At 38.2% G+C, this 20,546-nt stretch overlaps 2 protein-coding genes across 9 annotated transcripts in view; one reads left to right on the forward strand and one right to left on the reverse strand.

Annotated features, from left to right (window-relative positions):
• The window catches only part of LOC109417689 (ankyrin-3), a 591,898-nt gene that overhangs the window by 487,140 nt on the left and 84,212 nt on the right, over positions 1–20,546 (forward strand). The window lies entirely within an intron of this gene.
• LOC109417691 (epidermal growth factor receptor substrate 15-like 1) overlaps positions 1–20,546 on the reverse strand; it is a gene marked incomplete at its 5' end in the record, with an annotated part of 48,788 nt that overhangs the window by 1,774 nt on the left and 26,468 nt on the right.

Raw genomic sequence — 20,546 nt, forward strand, 5'->3', positions numbered from 1 at the left:
AAAAGGACAATAATTATATATGTAACAGCTATTGGCAAAATTTCCTGTAGACCTTTCTTTCAACTTCCACCCAAAACGATCAATGATCGAGTGGTCTTGCTTTGATTTGGCCCCTGTCCGACATTCTACTAGCAATGGAGCATCGAAGAGTTCTATGGATTGGTGAGTTCGTTTCATGCTAATATTTTGTAATGAAAATTTAGTAGAATGTCTTTCACGTTTATCATGAATAGTATGTACAATAGGTACAGGGGATAGACAAAATTACAGGACAGGTAAAATTTTCACTTTTCAAAAAATGTTCAACTAACTGTAACTTTTCGAAAAGTGTATCGAATATTCTCATTTTTACTGTAAGTTCATCAACTAGTTGTGTATCAATGGTCTAAATTTGGGAAAAATCGGGCCATTTTCCACGAAGTTATAGAGATTCTTGGAAAAGGTAAAATTATCCGATAGCCAACTTTGAGCTATTATATCTCCGGATTTAATGAACCGATTGCAATAAAATTTTGACGATTCATGACTTATATAATGAACTCCTAAAAACATTTGACTCTACTTGAAATTATTAATAAGAGTAAAAGTTATAGCGATTTTATTTTTCTCACGTTTTTTAGCAAATTTGTCTATTTTTAATAAGTATTCTATTACTTTTACAATTTGTTGGCGGCTATGTTGTTACTTTCCTTCAAAACACATTTATATATAAGTAAATTAGCGAGAAATTAAATGAACTATGATTTGCATCTTGAATTTTGAAACGATGATGAGGTTTTGGATAGTTTGGTGTTTTATTAGAAAAATAATCAAATCGTTATAATTTTCTTCCGTGTTAAAAATTTTAAGTTAAGTCAACGGTTTTTAAAAGATCATTATATAAGTCATAAGTGGTCAAAATTTCATTGCATTCGAAAAGAGAGATTAGTTTGTGAAATAGGGGTGTTCACGGTGCGGCTTCGGAGTCAGTTTGGCTTTCTATTCCGCAGAACCATTACCTGTTCTGTGGCTTAGTTGGTTAAAGCGCCGGTCTAGCGAATACGGAGTCGTGGGTTCGAATCACACCAGAACGCAAATTTTTTTTCACAAATTTCATCTCTCAATTTGTCAATTAGCAACATTTCATGCCTTCTAATTACAAGTTTATCCAGTATGTTTCAGACATACCAGCAAATCTGGTAAAATGCCAGTAAAATGGGCAATATGTATCATTGTGCTTCCAACACTAGCCACAAAGCTAATTGTTCAAATTTTGTGCGTGACTTTGTTGTGGTGCAAGTTGTTTTGTTTACTTTTGCTAATTATGGTCAAACTTTTTTCAAAAATTATGAAAAAAAAAATTGCAGGGCAATCGGAAAAAAACCTGAAATGCATTGCAAAGAATAATGCTAATCATATCGACGGAAGTGAAAAAAACAGCAGCATTGGAAGTTTTTTTAGAAGTGCAGCTACAAAAGTTTATTCATGAGCATGAGTTCTTGAAAGCAGAATTTATTAAATATTATCTTTTTTGCTGCATTTTCATATGCCATATTTTTTTCGACATTAAAAATAAATAATTATAATTTGTTTACTTCTGATTACAATATCGATCAAGCAATGCACTCCTACAAACGATAAACATGTTCGTTTGGCTCGCACTTTGACAGTTCTCTCTGCACGATTGGCTCACAATCAGGGATGCCAGGTGAAATTTTCAAATGTCTTCGCAAGGCTAAAATGTCTTCACATGCCTTCATACCAAAATGTTTATTTAGGTCCATATTTAAATTTATTAGCAGATTCCTCAAGAAACTGCGAGGGAATTTTGGATGTATTCTGATTTTTTGCAAATTTCGATGGAAATTCTCAAAATTTTTAATATTATTATTATTTTTTTTTAATAGAGACGAACCAGCCAAGGGCTGAAAGTCTCTTTAATAAAGACAAATCAAAAAAATATTTTTTTCGTTCCTGTTTGGATTTCACAAGAAGTTTCTTTTGTAATTTTTCCAGGAGTTGCTTGTTGGATTCATCTAGGACTATCATTTGGAATTGAGTCTGGAATCGCTTCAATAGTTTCTTCTGGGATTCCTCCAGTTTTTTTGTGATTACTCATGGAGCTTTCCAAGAATTTACTCAGTTCACCGGGAGTCCTTCTGAAGTTTCCCAAGGATTAGTCTAAGTGTTCTTCAGACATGCCTCCAGGAGTACCTCTGGAATTGGTTCAGAAATTCCCAAGTAAATTTCTCCAAGAGTCTCCGAGAGTTTCTCCAGGCGTTTCCCGGAAATGCCTCCATAACTTCCCCACGAATACCATGGAAAATTCTTAAGAAGCTTCCAAAGAACTCTTGCTGCATTTGTGGTAGAATTCCTACTGAATTGCTCAGGGAATTCATCCATGATTTGACTGGAAAAACTGCATAAATTATCCGAAAATTGCCTCCAGAACATCCCTTAAGTTCCCTTAAGACGTCCTCCAGCAATAATGCATTTCCTTCAAATATCCATTGTTTTCCAAGAGTTCCATAAAAATCCGGAAATTTCTTCAGAAGATCCTCGGGAATTTATCTTGGAGTTCCTTGGAAATTCTGCCATGGGTTCCTCGGGAATTCCTCCAGAAGATAATCGGAAATTCCTACAGGAGGTTCTTGGAAACTCTTTTAGGCGTTCCTTTAGGGGTTGCCGAGATTCTTGATGAACTCCTGGAAGAAATCTCGAGAAACTCGTGGAGGAATTTCCGAGGAACTCCTGGAACAATTTCCGAGGAATTTCTGGAAGAATTCTTGAAGAACTTCTGGAAGAATTTCCGTAGTACTGCTGGAAGAACTCCAAAGGAATTCCTGGAGGAATTTCCGAGTAACCCGTAAAGGAATTCCCGAGGATTTCCCGAATAACTTATGAAAAAATGGTTGGCAAGCTCCTAGAGCAATTCCCGATTAACTCCTGGAGATTTTTTCCGGAATCTCTGAAGAAAAAAAAATCTATTTGAAAAAATCTCTAGAAGAATCTCCAGATGAGTTCTTGAAGAATTACTGCCAAGGAAAATTTCCGAAGAAATCCTTAAAACTCCCGAAGGAATACTTGTAGGATTTTTCGAATGAAACTCAGAATGAGCCCATGTAGGAAACTCTGCAGGTTATCCCAAAAGGAATCCATGCAAAAGCCATAGAACTCCGAAACAAATTCTGGAGGGATTATCGAAAAATCCCTGGACGAATTGACTAAGAAATCTCTGGAGGAATTTTCGAAGAAATCCTTGGAAGAATACCTCTCTGAAGCAATACAATGATTCCTGCAAAAATTCCCGAAGAATTACTAGAAGGAGTTAAGGGATGACTGGAGGAATTTTCGAAGGAATCGTTAAATTATTCCGTAAACGAATCTATATGGGAAATTCTGAGAAATCCAAAAAGTATATCTAGGGATAATTTTTGAAGAAATTCTTGGAGGATTTTCGGTACGATCATACTCGTCTATCAAATCGAAAGTAAAAGACACGGACACGAACACGTTCCAGGGAGCTATTCGCCCTTTGAAGGAAGCACGACACAAGACAACGGACTAGCATGCAACGCCTAGTTGGCCTAGTGGTACAGCCGAAGACTTTTACTGGCAGCTGCGGCGGGAATCGAACTCACGCTCTCTTGCACAAAGCAACTAAATACTTGGTGACACTAGTCTCATGGCCACGAAGCCATGCATCACTCCGGAAACTTCTCTAGGGATTGCTCCGGGTGTTCCTCCAGAAATTCTCCCAGGAAGTTCTTCCGAGAGTTCCTCCAAAATTTCCTCCAGGAGTTCTTCGGAAAATTCCTCTGGGAGTTTCTTCGGTAGTTCCCACAGGAATTCTTCCAGGAATTTTCCCAGGAAGTTCCTCCGACAGTTTCCGGGAGGAACTCCTGGAGAAATTTCTGGAAGAGCTCCTGGAATAATTCCCGCAGGAACTCCCAGAGAAAATCCTTTGTGGAGAAATTCCCGGTAGGATTACTGGATGAACTTCCGAAGCAACTCCTGGAGGAACGCCCAGGAGCATTCCTGGAGGAACTCCTGGAGGACTTCTCCGAGAAACGCCCGGAGGAACTCCCTGAGTGATTCTCGAAGGAAATCCCGGAGGAATTCCCAAAAGATTTCCATGATGAATTTCTGAAGGACTTCAATACCGAAGCAGGTCTTACATTCGGTTGGAAAGGGAAAGGAATGTTAGAGTGTGATGGTTATTGCTACTAGAGACCGACATTGGACCGACAGCACTCTGCGTCCCCATAACCAGCACGGTTTGGGGTGTTGACGGTAGATCTGAGAGTCACCGTTGGGTCGGTGATGCGATCTAAGGATAGGGAATATATTTAGGCTGATTACTCTGAAGCCGCAAAAATCCGGACGCAAAAGCTGGACGAGAGGATAGGAGAGATCAAGGGATCTGGAGATGTCTACAATTTATGGGGGTTTATTCATGAAGCAGTGACAACAACAGCGCAAGGGGTGATAGGTACCGCTCAGCGACGCCAACGTATTGGTTGGTTCGACGAGGAGTGTCAACGACGAGTGACGAACGAAAAGAATGCCGCCAGAGGTCGACTGCTAGTGACCGGTTCCCGGCGCAACAGAGAGCGGTACAGGGTGGCAAGAGCAGCAGAGAAACGATTCCACCGCAGTAAAAAAAAACGGCAGAACGAAGAGAATATGTTTGCTGAAGCGCAAGGAAGTATGGACAGAAACGATATGCGGAGGTTTTATGCAACTGTCAATGGTGCGCGGTACAAGACTGCACCAGCTGCCGTAATTTTGCAAAGTGACGAGAACGATATTGACAATTTTGGCATATTTTTGGTTATTGTGCATCACATGTCTGGTCGCTCTCAAAGTTTTCTTCCATGTATGTTAGATCATGACTAGATCTTGCATTCTAATATAGCGAGCATAACACAGTGTTATTAGTTCACCAGGATATATACCAAAAGACGTCGACATTTGGTGTGTCGCTTACGTCACTTTGCAGAATTACGACAGACCAGTGTCCGCCATGTGCAATGACCGGGAAGAAAATTTGCTGGCAGACAAAGCAAAGGTGGCAGCCAGGTGGAAGGAGCACTTCGAAGATTTGATGAATATAGCAGTGATGGATTACCCAAGAACAGGATTACCATAATGGAAGACCAGGGGACCCGCAAGCGGCAACGTAGACCTACTGCTCATCTTTTGCAAGTGTGTAAGTGTGACTGGCAACGCGACCAGAAGCCTGGTCGAATCCTGCTTGGAAATCGGTTTATTTTGCCGATGGGGATGGCCCGCAAAATCGCATTGTGTTGTTTGGGAAGGCCCGCTCGATGCATGGTAGGTAGGCGTAGTTTGTTCGAGTTTGACGTGCCTGCACCCTCCCTGTGGAAGACGGTCAGGCAGTGAAACCATCAACACTGGATGAGGTTAAGAAGGCCCTAATAAAAACCTAACCGCTAACGGAGCCTGTAGAGTACCAGGGCGCCCACCACAGTATTCTGTCGCTGCTGACCTTGTGTTTCTCAGAGATAATCGGCTGCCCTTCTTAAGTCTCAAACTTGAGGCTTGTAAGGTGGGACTATGAATATGATGTTTATTAGCTTTAATTACCAAATTGGTTTTATCAACTGTTCACATTCGCCGTCGTACCAGTCGTTTCTGTGATTCGGAGTCACAAAGCCTAGTGCTGTAGCCGAGAAGAAAGCTGTGGTTGTAAAGAGTCTGATCTTGCCTAGTTTAGGTAGTGGCTACGGTTAGAATAGCTTAGATTAATCTACAACATAAAAGAACAGCAATGATCAATCTTTGCAGACTTCTGCAAAATGGTAAGGACTGTTCAATTTATAAAACGGACAACTTTGCAAGGCTATAATAAGAATACGCCTAGTTCAAATTTAACCACCCTTGTTTCGTTGTTCAGTACATCATCTGTCATTATAGTAATGATTTTTGAATCGGATAAAAATAGTTTTATTTCATAGAAAATCGGCCAGATGTTAAATGAGGTGAATTTTACGATTGCTGAAAATTGAAAATATACACAAAATTACAGTTCACATATGGTATATCGTTTTGATTATCAGAAAAGTATGTGCCATGCTGAAGCAGCATGAGTTATAAACATTCTTGCGAAGTTTAAACTCAATTGGAAAATTAGTTGTTGAAATATTAAAGTCTCAAATGAGATTCGATTTTTTGATTAAAATTTCATTGTAAAGCAAAAAGGGCATGAACATATTCAATAAACAATTTTTTTATACATCCAGTCGAAAGTAGGAATGATGTGGTTTCAAATGCAGCAAACTGCTTCGTAATAGCATTGCTGGTTTTGTTACTGTGTGCCATTACAGGCACAGTAATCGAATCAGTTTCGTTCTTTGAAGGTTCTTCCAAATAACAATGCAACCTAATGCAAATTTTACATAACAATGATGTTGAAAATATAAAATTTTACATCCGATTGTTATTGAATAAGGTATACAATAACATAGAATCAACTTTGTTGAAAATAAATAATAACAAGATTCGCTAGAGTCGAAAATCGCCATCAATGGAAGCAAAAAGTATGCAGTTTTTACTATGACCATCTTTACGGATTTAATTTTTGATGAAGAATGCAATTAAAAGTAATTTTTTCTTCTGTATCATCTAGAAAGCAGTATTCTACTACTCTGGACAAATTTTGAGCCGAATCCGTTGTGCTATTGCATCACAGGACTTAAATATATATTTTTTAATAATTTCTTTGTAAACAAGGCAACTTACTGTATCAAGCTGGAGGCTGCTTGGTGCGTTATTACTTACCAACTACTGAGCTTTACCTTTAGTAGAGTAGTATACGATTCCAATACATTAAACATTTCATGAAAATATGCATGTTTAGTATGTGGAAAGTTATGTCGAATTTTGAGAAATGGGTTTTTATTGATGTTTTACGAAAACTGCATCAGTTAGACAAAAAAGGACATTTTGTCTAATGTTATATTTTTCCTACATTTGAGAATAACTATAGAAAGTTATGCGAAAAACTGATAATGATTTTATTGAAAAATAAAAAAGATATCGCACAAGCAAGTTGTCCGTTTTATAAATTGAACAGTCCTTACAGCCCAAGTGGCCTTAGTCCTAGAACCGTACTTTCGTGAGGGGAATTTCTATCTAGGAAATCTTGTGAACCCGGGGTTTTTCTACTAGTAAAAATGAAATTGCAAACTCGCGTGACATGCCTCGAGCATGTGTGCTTGTCAACAACAAGGTTGTTAATCGATAAATTATCGTTATCGGCGATAAAGTTAACGTCTGTTATCGTTTATCGTCGATAACGATAACGTCTTCAGACGGAAACGTCATCGGCGATACAGTTAACTGTGGAAATTATCGACTCGATAACGTCTCCGAAAAATTTTCTTCGCGATCTGAACCGTTGTTGATGCCATCACTAGGGTAACTAGATTTATCGCAAAATTATCGAAGGTACGTTGATCTGCGCGTTGATTTATCGTTTGATTATCGTTATCGAGAGATTATCGAGCAACCTGTATCGTTATCGAGTTTGCGATGAGTTAACAGTCGATAATTTGTCGGTTAACAACCTTGGTCAACAACCCTTCATCCTTGAACTAACCACCAGATATATATATGCGGTCACAATTGATCTATCTGTTGGAAACCTCAAAAGGAAATACGTCCATTGTTCGGTTTATTTACCGCATGATGCATCATCCCCTACGGATGCTTTCAAACAAGTCATCGCAATCTGCACTTCAAAAAGCATTCCGCTAATTGTTGTCAGTGATGCTAATGCTCACCATATCATCTGAGGCAGCTCAGACATTAACTTGAGAGGCTCCAGTTGGATGGAGTACTTAAGTAGTATAGATCTTGGATTGCTTAACATATCACACTTAAAAAAAAATCACCGACTTCGGTAATATTTTACCGAAATCTCAACCGTTAAGTTTTTTACCGGAAAAAATCGGTGACGTTTACCGAACTTCGTTAAAATTTGGCAGATAAACGATAACATTTTACCGAAATTTGGTAATTTTCACAGGATTTCGGTAAAAAACCATTACCGAACGCTCGGCAGTTGAGATTTCGGTAAAAATTACCGAACGCGACTAGCTGTGTAGGCAACCATTCAACCTTTATGGTATCTGCTAGAGAGGAAGTGTTAGACATAACGTTTTGCTCTAGTTGAATCAGTCACGAACTGACTAATTGGCATGTGTCAGAAGAAGAATCTTGATTTGACCATCGCTACAGCTTTTTTGCACATGTTAATGTTCTTTCGAAAACTTTGTGTTTCAGGAATCTCCGGTCAACCAACTAGGATCTCTATACTGATTTGGTTGCGGCCAAATTTCATGGATACTCACCATCCATTGACACTCCAAGTGATTTATACGATGCCTTAATCATGGAAGCTTTTGAAGAAGCTTGCCCTCTGCGGTCTGTGCAGACCACAAGAGGCATCGCTTGGTGGAACTCTGAGCTGGCGAAGCTCAGGAAACAATGTAGTAATAGTTGGAACAGACGACGATCAGCTGGATCGAAGGCTTTCAGGTCGGCTCACAAGGCCTACCAGAAAGCTCTCAGGTCTGTTGAACGATCCGGCTGGAAAAACCTTTGTACAAATGTTTCCAGTTTGAGTGATGTCAGTCGGTTAAACAAACAGGCTTATTCTGCGCGGCGTGTGAGGTGAGACGAGTCGATTGAGGTGACAAATGTCGACTCGCCCCATTTGATTTACATTAGTCGTCTCACGTCACGTGAGACGAAACCGTCCGTCTCACCTCACACGCCGCGCAGAATAAGCCTGAAAATTCTTCCAAGGATTTCCGAGTGAACGAACTTCGTTTGCCAAATGGCGATTTCACTTCCTCTAATAAGAGTATATTCCCGTATTTTGACGAGATATTACTGTAAATTCTACTCCGAAAGTGGATCGTGCATCGTATGAAGAAGCAAAGAGTTATAGGCCTACCAGTTTGACCACTTTTCTTTTGAAATGCTTAGAACGCATTGTGGATCATCACATCCGTGATGTTCATCTGGCCAACGTGCCTCTTCATGTGAACCAACATGCTTACCAATCTGGTAAGTCCACTGTGACTTTTTTACACAAGGTTGTTTACGATATCGAGAAAGCATTCGCTCAAAAGCAATCTTTCGTGGGTGTTTTCTTAGATATCGAGGGTGCCTTTGACAACGTGCCTTTCGATGCCATATTGGAAGCCGCACGGGGTCATGGTATATCTCCAATGATTTCCAATTGGATTCACCAAATGCTCAAAAACCGACATCCTCTTCTCGACATTGCGTCAAGCGGCGATTAGGAAATTGAGTGTTTGTGGATGCCCCCCAGGGGGAGTCTTTTCACCACTTTTGTGGAATCTCGTTGCAGATACGCTATTGAGGCAACTCAATAATGGCGGTTTTCCTACTTACGATTTTGCTGATGACTACCTAACATTGTAGGTAGGTATGTGCATCAGGACCTTTTTCGACCTGATGCAAAGCGCTCTTTAGGCCGTTGAGGGTTGGTGTCGGTAAATCGCGAATGAACATCAATTGTTCTTTTTACGGAAATGCGAAACCGTAATGGCGTTCAACCTTTATGTCTATTTGATGTTGAAATCAATGTGACTGAACAAGTCAAGTACTTGGAGTCATTCTTGATTCTAAGCTTTCCTGAACACCTCATATTGAGTTCAGAATCAAGGAAGCTTGTATGGTGTTCGGGATATGCCAGCGAACCTTTGGTGAAACTTGGGGTCTAAAACCCAAATAAAATTGATTTACTTAACTGTTGTAATCCATAAACATCGAATAATAACAATGTTCACCAGAATGAACGCCGATGTTCAAAAATGTTCTATCCCAACTTTATATAAATTAACATTTCTTAGAAAATTCCCAATACCAATCGCTTTGAAATGTAAGGAACCACCAATAGAGTACGAAACATTGGGCTTTCGGATACATTTATGCTCGTTTTCGAAAACAAAAAAAAACACTGTTCTAGAAACTCAAAAATATTCATAAGTGGACGGACCTTTGGTGAAAATTGGAAAAGGTGTACTTTGCGGAAAAAGTGCACAAATGAAAAATACAGGTGTATCGACCGGACTAAGACATTCTTTAAGGTACCAATGCCAATTTTGTACAAAGTGCAAAGGGGTGCAAAAACGATTTTTCGATAACCTATTTTGATAGGTGATGGACGTTTGTAGTATTACAGTGTTAGTGACGAACCAAAACGAAAAAGAAAAGATATCAACACAAAACAAATAGAAACACCATTAGCACACAGTTAGTTTGTTTTTCAATTGCTCATTTTTTTTTTCTTTTCAGTTTAGTATTTCAGGTTAATTCACTGTGTTAATTACCGAACATATGATTTTTTGTTTGTTTTGGTTTTGCTTTGTTTGTCTGTTTGTTGTCGCATTTTACACCTCTACTCACACACGTTTTCTTGCCATCGCTTCTCTCGAATGGTGCCGTATCCACATTGTTTTGGTGTGATTTTTTCTTCTATTTTCTGATTTCTTGACGTGGAGATTTGTTTCTTTTTTATTTTTGTTAGGGTTTCTCTATTGTTCGTTTTCTTTTGTTTGCTAGTTATTATTGATTTCCTCTTTTAGAACGCCTATAATGTCGTTTAGCTCAAATGTGGGACGATATATGCATGCTGCGAATGGGATCGATGTATGTGTACGTGGCTTTGTTTGTGTGTGTCGGCGGCTTTTGCTACTGATGTTTGATAGGCTCCTCTAGTGCATGTACGTGTTTGTGTGATGAAGAAAACACAACAACTATGAGCTAATATCCGTGCTGTGATCACTTCTTTCTCACACTTGTAGGTATTAACAGATGAACGTTTCTCGTTCTCGCACCACTAGCTAATCATAAGTTTAACGTTGTAAGTGTGTTTGTCCTTTTTGGATATTTCCACGACTTAAGTTGTTATTTGCTCTCAAAGCGTTTGTTTGGTTGTTTTTTTCTTCATTTTTATGATAACCACAAAGCACGATGCGCGTTAATTTGTGAGTCAGTGCTTCTTGATTATGCACGTTTGTGAACCATTTGATTTTTCTGTCAATTTCTCCCTAGCAATACAAGTCGATAATTACAAGATTGATCGCCTAATTTGTTCTTAGATACATTTGATACTTCAGCTTGTGGTTAGTACATTTGATTGAAATGATGAAAATAGCTAATATATTTCACCCGATTATCTTTTCAGAAGTCGTATGATGATTGATACACTTGAAAGATACAATTTTGAAGTAATTGTTTTTCTATCTGTAAAAATGAACTGTCAAATGAATTTCAAGTTCACTTAATGTTAATTGAAGGCTCATGGCAAGGCTCATGGACTTAACCACCGATGAACCTAATTCACTCGGCCCGCGAATTTTTACACTAGAGCTGCGCCATTTCCAATCAGAATCGTCGAATTCGGATTGGAAACGACTCCGCTCTAGTGTCAAAATTCTCGGATTAAGTGAATGAGTCTGGTTGATGAACTTTTCGTTGAGAAAAATTACATTCATTCCCAAACATTTTGAATGAATGAATTTCTCTGCTAGATTTCATGTGCAAAGGAAACATTATAGCGTAAATTCAAATCACTTGAATTCTACTGAAACTCATCCATAAATAACTAAATTTTGTCAATACTATTCCACAAGCTGAAGTCGAAAGTGTAATACAACGCTCTAAATGTCAATTCTTTAAATTTGGAAGATAACACTAGTAGTTGCCTTTACATTTCTTTTTCTCATCCGTTCGATACAACGTGTAAGAGTACAAATACAGATGAATTTCTAAGCTGCTATTGCTAAACCGAAACACGGAACAAAGCGCCCAACAAGCCAATATCGAAACCTAATGTGATTTTCCCTCCGTGTTTGAACACATTTGGAGAGGACATTTTATGCAAACTATTTACACTTGGCGCACGAGAATTGAAGATCATTTCGCAAAGATTTGATTTAGAGACGGTAGTAGATGCACAAAAGTTGAAATCATCTGGAGATGAATAAATAATAATCTTCTAATCACTCACATCGATATATTTCGTTGAACTGGTTTTATGTTTTGTTTGCGATGCAATTCATTTCCATTGTAAAACATCGAGATTCTGTGTGAAAGTCACATCAAGGTAGACGTTTCATCAACGCTGAAGTATTGGCGGGGAAAGTAGACTGTTTCTTGTTAGAAGTAAATCTTGAAGACAAAAGCTTTTTGCAAATTTGAGAATAAGGTAAAGACATTTACAGGAAACTTTCAAACGGTCCAATAAGTCAGAGAATTCAGTTTGGCATGAGAAGCTGCATGGAATGGGAATCAAAATAAACTACCGAAAACTAAAATTATTAGTGGAATTCAAAGGAACAGAACTTAACGCGATTTTCTTTTTATTTACAGATATTCCCCTAACAAGCCCAGGTTAATCATCATTACCGAAAACTGTCAAAATCGTGTGGGAGGGAAAAACGCGAAAAAACGAATGTTCATTCGTGACTTCATCTAGCAAAACGTAATTAGACGAGTGCACCGATGAACTGAATTCATCGCGAACCGAGAATTTTAACACTAGAGCGGGGCCGCTTCCAATCAGAAGTGAACGATTTCCAATCAGAATTGAACAATTCTGATAAGGAATGGCCTCGCTCTAGTATCAAAATTCTCGGACCGCGATGAATTCAGTTCATCGGTGCACTCGTCTATGGACTTATCCATCGATGAACCGAATTCACTCGGTCCGAGAATTTCGACACAAGAGCGTCCAATTCTGATTCGAAACGGCCCAGCTCTAGTATCAAAATTCTCGGACCGAATGAATTCGGTTCATTGGTGAACAAGTCCATAACTCTTATTTACCGATGCACTGAATTCACTATGGCCGAGAATTTTGACACTAGAGCGGGGTCGTTCCTAACAGCCGAGTGCACCGATGAACTGAATTCATCGCGGTCCGAAAATTTTGACACTAGAGCGGAGTCGCTTCCAATCAGAAGTGAACGATTTCCAATCAGAATTGAACAATTCTGATTGGAAATGGCCCGCTCTAGTGTCAAAATTCTCGGACCGCGATGAATTCAGTTCATCGGTGCACTCGTCTATCAAGATCAGACATGACTTCGCTTTAGTGTCAAAATTCTGAGTGAATTCCGAGTGAATTCGGTTCATCGGTGGCAAAGTCCATAGATAAAAATACACTTATCGCTAGATAACCAACAACTTTTAATGAAAAAGATGTTTACACAAAATGAACTTGTTTCCATTATGTTTCGCAAGATGACGTCACGAATGAACGGTCGGTTCAGTCGCTTTTTTTTCTTCCTTTTCCCTCCCACCCGAATTTTGACAATTTCTGCTGGCATTCGTTGCATTTCTTATCTTTCACAGGGTGAAATTTGAGGTGAACATGCCATGCAAAACTCAATAGGCCAGCTTCATTGGATGAACCAAACACCAAAATCCACTTCTTCACTCATAAGTTTCAATAAAAAGAAAAAGTGGGTGGGCTTATCCACTGATGAATCAAATTCACTCAGTTCGAGAATGTTTACACTAGACCGGGACCACTTCTAATCAGAATCTTCCAGAAAAGAGTTCCCCAATGTGACGTCCGAGCGATGTCGTGTTCATGGATGGATGGATGAACCCGTTTCCATGGTGGCAGCGAACAAGGTCGATCAAGAGGTCGATTCAGCTGGATGAATAATTTTTTTTTGCTATATGGACTTACCCACCGATGAACCGAATTCATCGCGGTCCGAGAATTTTGACACTAGAGCGGGGCCGTTTCCAATAAGAACTGAATGATTTCCAATCAGAATTGAACGATTCTGATTGGGAATGGCCCCGCTCTAGTGTCAAAATTCTCGGACCGCGATGAATTCGGTTCATCGGTGGATAAGTCCATAGATGAGTGCACCGATGAACTGAATTCATCGCGGTCCGAGCCTTTTGACAATAGAGCTGGGTCGCTTCCAATCAGAAGTGAACGATTTCCAATCAGAATTGAACAATTCTGATTGAAAATGGCCCCGCTCTAGTATCAAAATTCTCGGACCGCGATGAATTCAGTTCATCGGTGCACTCGTCTATCTATAAATTTTTGCAAGATGACGTCACGAGTAAACGTTCAGTTCATTCTCGTTCGTTCCTTATTTTTCCTTCTCACACGAATTTCGACAGTTTCCGGTGATTTGTTTTGATTCCAATTCGTTGCCGTTCTTTTCTCTCTCAGTGAGAAAATTGAGGTTAGCTTTCTATGCAAAACTCTATAGAACGTATTTTTCTTCCGAGCGATCAGTTTTATCTATCCAAGTGAAACATCTAAGTAAGTCAATACTAATAGTAAATATTACCTCTAGACATTTGCCTTCAGTGGAAAACTATATAACGAGAGAGTTGGACCTGAACAGATGATCAGAAAGTACATTGTACAAACCTAAAGCGCAAGGATTTTGAATTATACATAACCCATTTCTTTTAACTCTTTTCTTTTTTCGAGGATAATACAAACGACGAAACTATGCCTTACCGCGGATCTATCTTCAGTGTTACTGTAATTTCTGGATCAAATGATGCCAAACAATGATATCCCATACTTCTCATCAGAGTGACTTTGGAAACCAGAATCTGAAATCGATGGAAGAACCTTTGTTGAAATATTGATACTATTTTCAGAATGTTTCAAAACATTTTAAGATAAATCACAATGCTTAACTTTTCTCTTTTTTTTTCCTAAAGGGATTGAAGAACGTTTTCCAGATACTATGCACTGTTTGGTACCCTCGTGTTTCAAGCAATCAAGACTAAAACATGTCGTATCAACTTTAGAGATATTGAATGAACAAACCGTTGCATGTGAGTTCCCTAATAGTTCAGCACCATTCACGGATCGTCATGTAAACGGTTCAACAATATCGCATACAATTCGAATTGTATCCCAAATGAGTGGTTTAGCACGTCTTATTATTATCGTTTATGCGGGGTGTCTGTATGAATAAAATATAGTACCATCATACCATCGTTGTTTTCATTATATGGCAAACAAAGAACTATATGGTTATTGAATGGTCATACTATAACACATTCAGTTTTACAAGAACTTCAAACAATTAAAAATAATGAAATTATTGGTTTTTAGGTTGTTGAGATACTACACAACGAAATCGATCTAAAATTCAAGGAAAATTTCCATCGTATGATGCAAAACCCTAAGTTGTATCGTTTTGTTATTGTTGTTTGTTTATTTGCCACAAAAAAAACTGAAGCCAGACGACTTGAGCTAACTGTGATATCTTAAGTGATCAATCTAGAAGTACATAAGGGCCTGTCCATAAACAACGTAGACTCTTAGGGGGGGACGGGGGGTTCTGGCCAAAGTCTACGCTCCATACAAATTTCGAAATTTTTGTATGAACAAAACTCTACGAGGGGGGGGAGGGGGGGTCTGAGATGGCCAAAAAAAAGTCTACGTAGTTTATGGACAGCGCCTAAACAAGTTTTGTTAGGTCGGGCATTTCACTTTTTCGAAACCAAAGCATGTCGTTCAATGCGAATATCAATAAAACAACAAAACATTCTGTGGCAAACTTTAACCTCTACGATTTTTGTATGATAATTTTATTGTACAAAATGTTCAAACCATAAAATAATGGTTTTTTAATCGTACGATATGATGTTAACCCAACGGACAATTTTCATAAAGTTACATCATATGGTGCAAAACCATAAGTTGTATCGTTAGGTTATTGTTTTGGTATGGTTAGCACAATAAACTGCTTTCATTTCATCAACAGACATGAAATAACTGTGATGTATGATATGTTCAATCCAGGAGTTTGAATTTGTGTCTATTTATGAGCAAGAAAGTGCCGTAATACAAATCAATCTTCAATGCTTCCAAAGAACAAGCTAATGGACTTAGGATATCCATCAATTGGTCCGATTGCCCTGGAACATCTGGCATATTGGAGAACATCTTTGAGTACTTTGTGACCATGTCAGGAGTTCGCTGAGAAAATTTGAGTTTCTAAGTACCGTTGTATGACGTATCAATCTTCATAATTTTAAATCATTTCCATTATATGATCGATAAATGTCGGGCGACGTATCAATTTATGGTTTTAAAATACCTAGTAAAAACATTTACATTGATGGTTTTTATATCGTTAAAATACGATGTCAACCTCTGGTATATTATATTAAATGTTCAGTTATGATATATCGTATGGTGCTAACCATAAGATATATTGTTTTGATATTGTTTTTTGTATGATAAGTACAATAAACTATATTGTAATAAAACAATACAATGTATTGTTGTTGATTGTTTTATTAAAGAGAGTTTTTGAATATCTCTAAGGCAAACCAACCAACACAAGGTACAGTTTCGTCGCTGAATCACCAACTCATTAAACTTAAATCCTTAGGGATGCTCAGGCGTGTTTGCAGCATTGTTTGAAGATAAATACTACATACATATATGTAATATATCCCGCGTTTCCGTTTGTCTTGTCTTATACCGCGTCCCCTTCAACCGTGATCCTACCGTCGTAATGTGCACAACTGATAACAAATCAACTAATTTCCATTACTCTGTGATTTTTTTTTTGTTTTTTTACCCTTGTCAATCTGATGATGATGATGAACTGCTTTTTCCCTCCATTTTTTTTTAATGATTTTCCTTCCTACATTATGAACGACGATATCGGTCCTAGTCGAGAACGATCGATCCAGAGCCAGAGATAGAGAGAGAGAGCATCACCAAGTCGATAAATATATAGTTTCATTTTTTTTGTTTCTTACTTTTCAATATATATATGCACTTTTTCAAAGTTCCGTAACAATAACTAAATCGATAGAGTAAATATATATATGTGTATGTATATTTATGTATCTAAGCTAGAGTAATATCTGATTTTGTTAGCTTTTGTTTTGCTGTTTCCTTTCCAATTGTGTGAATCGATAGTGTTTTTTTTTGTTTGCTTGTTTGTTGATTGGTTAGTTTTAATTCATAAGTGTGTATGTTTACATTCTCTGCGTTTCTCCGTTCGTACTGTCGTCGATCAAACTTTAACGCCCCATTCAACAAATTTAAGAGTTGGTCTTTCCGAACGTGTTAATATGTCTGTGTGTGCGAGAGGCCATATGTACTTGGAAATGCTCTAATAGCGGCGATGATGTGAGTGTCTGTGTGTGAGGGTGCGACGTCGATGACAGAGTGCGGGAAACAATAGAGATACCACTTGGTTTGCGAAGGATAACAATACTAATACTAGTTAAAGGGTTTCTTTTATACGATACGTTTCACAATTCGTAGGTGTTCGGTAAAACGCGGGACTTTAAAACACCGTGTGTAAGCTTAATGATTGGATTTTTAACAACGGTTCCATGTGTGAGTGTGAATATATGTTAGTGAGAATGGGGGTGCGTTTGTGCCTTTGTGGTTTAGGCAGGTGATTGCGTTGTTAGGTTTTTGTTTCCTCAAATGCGCTTATCATCCTCTCTAGTGTTTTGCTTTATTTATAGGGTATTGGTTAGTTCAGAAACTGTTCACTGCACTGCAACAGTAGTGATTAATTTGCCGCTAATCTTCCAGAGGCGGGGGAATTTCTAAATGATTTTTTTTTGTAACACGTCTATTTTTGTTCGGTTGATTTGTTAAGTTAGTTAGTAAATTAGTTATTGTTGTTAGATGATATTCACTGTGGAATGAAAAGTAAGAATCCGAGAAAATTTATGGGAAGAAGAGAGAAAACAGAATTTGCAATGAGATTACACGGTTGGCGTTTCGGTGGAGAGGATAAGGCACGACATGAAAGAACTATCATTTCTTAGTTTCTCTAATAGTAGGAAAAAGCAACATCCGAAGAAGTGTAACAGGCATTTGAACATACTAAATTGCAACAAAAGACTTTTTTTGGCATAATATCAAAACAAAAATATAATTATGTATAACACATGAAACAGACATAAAAAAATACATTAGAAAATGCATCACTGCCTGACGTATAGGCCAAAAAACTGAATGAATGCGGATAAATCTATCGTTGAATCGATCCCTGCGAAGATTTCAGTAGAATCCCTGAAAATTTATAGTGGAGCCGTCGTAGTTGAATTCCAGAAGTTTTCCAGTGAAATTATTGTCTAAAGTCCCGATGGAACACGATGGATTCCCAGAGAAGATTCCACTGAAAGGTTCACAGGGCTTTTTATGGTATGTATTTGCACGCAGATTCCGCCTAAATCTTAAAGCCTGTTTTACTGTTTATGTTTGAGGTCTGATGGTTACGGGTTCGATTCCCGGTCGGTTGAGCAACTTTTTGTAAAGGAAATTTCCTTGACTTTCTTGGGCCTAGAGTATCTTCGTACGTCCGCCACACGACATACAGGGGATGGCCAAAATGTTTGGGATAGGCAACTTTTTTCTCCAACAAAAAAATTCAACATGCTGTAACTTTTCATAGAGTGCATCAAAAAATCTCAAATTTTGACTGTTTGTCAACCTATTATATGTGCATCATTGGTATAAATTTGGGCCCGATTGAATAATTTTTCGCGAAGTTAGAACCGTTCAGGTAAAACACTATTTTTTAGACAACTAATTTTTGTACTGTCATATCTCGGAAACCAGTGAACCGAATTGAATGAATTTTTTAACGTTTATCAACAATATATTAATACTTAATACGACGTTATCAAATATAATATTTTCTAAAGGCGAATTAAGTTATACCGGGTTGAAAATTTAACCCATATAGAGGAAAATAAGTCAAATTTACAATACCACACAAAAATTATTAACCGTTATGTGTCCGACAAACTTTTTGCTTTTTTCTACACCGTGCTTTTTAAATGGGCGCTGGGTACCCGGGTACCCCGTCGGCCACATAAGGGTTAAATGTGTTCTTCCTTCAATCTTAATAGGCTCTAATATATCTGATTAGAGATAATTTGAGAACAGAAGTGGAAAATCTTTTGATATCAACACTAAAATTTATTGACATTGATGTAAAAAAATTACATTTTTTCGAGAAAAATCCAAAAAATGTCAATCCATGATAACTTTTTTCAACGTTTAAAAAGTATCTATGTTTTAATAGTTTGTGAAGCATTTCCATATTGTTAGTGTACGTTCAAAATTTCATTCAATTCGGTTCACTGGTTTCCGAGATATAACAACTCAAAAATGAGTTGTCTAAAAAATAGTGTTTTACCCGAACCGTTCTAACTTTGCGAAATATTAATCAATCGAGCCCAAATTTGTACCAATGATGCACATATAATAGGTTGACAAACAGTCAAAATTTGAGATTTTTTGATGCGCTCTATGAAAAGTTATAGCATGTTGAACTTTTCTGTGAGAGAAAAAAAGTTGCCTATCCCAAACATTTTGGCCATCCCCTGTACATACCGCAAAATGGTCATTGGACGAGAAAGTTATCAGTTAATAACCGTGGAAGTGTTTATAGAACACGCAGCTGAGAAGCAGGTTTTGTCCCGGTGAGACGTCATGCCAAATAGACGAAGAAAAACTGTGTATGTTACCAGTTCCTACATGTTCCACGAGCATAAAAACAACTCATAACGTTCTTCCCAATACCATTTCTTAGAATTCCATTCCGCACAAGTTATCATGAGGATCATGTTTCTATCAATTAGTGAAAATTTCACTATAGCCTCATGGTTATAAGACTTTCCTACTTGATCTACGAGTCATGATTTCATGACGATAACGACGATTATCGCATGAATTTTTGTCACGGTTTTAGAATTTATGCGGCATGATGTCATGCTGCAATTGATAATTTTTAGCACTAAGTTAGAAACCGTAACGTAGAGGCTATGTTGCGGCAAAACGAGTGTTGATATCATGCCGATTATTATGATGTGTTTTCATGACAGAAAGATACGCACTATCGTCAAATCATGACACATTTTGCCAGTTTCGGGTTCCGAATTTTTAACCGTGTAGTAAGACCGAATCCATTGGAAAATTTAATTACAATTCATAGGCCTGATATTTTTTCACGAAATTCAAAGTTAGAGCATATTTGGGAGCTTTCAGATGTGTTTTAGGTGGTTTCAGGAGGTTTCAGGGGCGTGACTTGAGATTCGAGGTGATTTTAGGGAGTTTTAGGGGGATTTCGGAGGCATTTTAGGAAGCTTCAGAGGTTTTTCGGTAGGTTTCAGAGACGTTACAGAGGCGTAGGTTACTGTCGGTTCCAAAAACCCATAAAAACGCCCCTGACGCTCTTTATGTTTCTTGAACCCGCTGAAAATCGTCCGGCTCCTTGTAACGTTCCTGAGACCCTCCGAAACCCCTGAAAACGCCTCTGTAGCTTCTTGGTATACTTAAAAAATCCCCATCTGAAATCCTGCGAAACCCCTGAGAACACCTATGTAACGTCATTTAAACCCGCCGAAAATCCTCTGAAGCTTCTTGAAATGCCCCGAAATCTTCCTACGCCCTCTCGAACTGCATGTAACGCACTCAAAACCCTGCGAAACACCCTAAAACGCATATGTAACGCATC

The sequence above is a fragment of the Aedes albopictus genome, chromosome 2, assembly GCF_035046485.1.
Source record: "Aedes albopictus strain Foshan chromosome 2, AalbF5, whole genome shotgun sequence".
Lineage (NCBI taxonomy): Eukaryota > Metazoa > Arthropoda > Insecta > Diptera > Culicidae > Aedes > Aedes albopictus.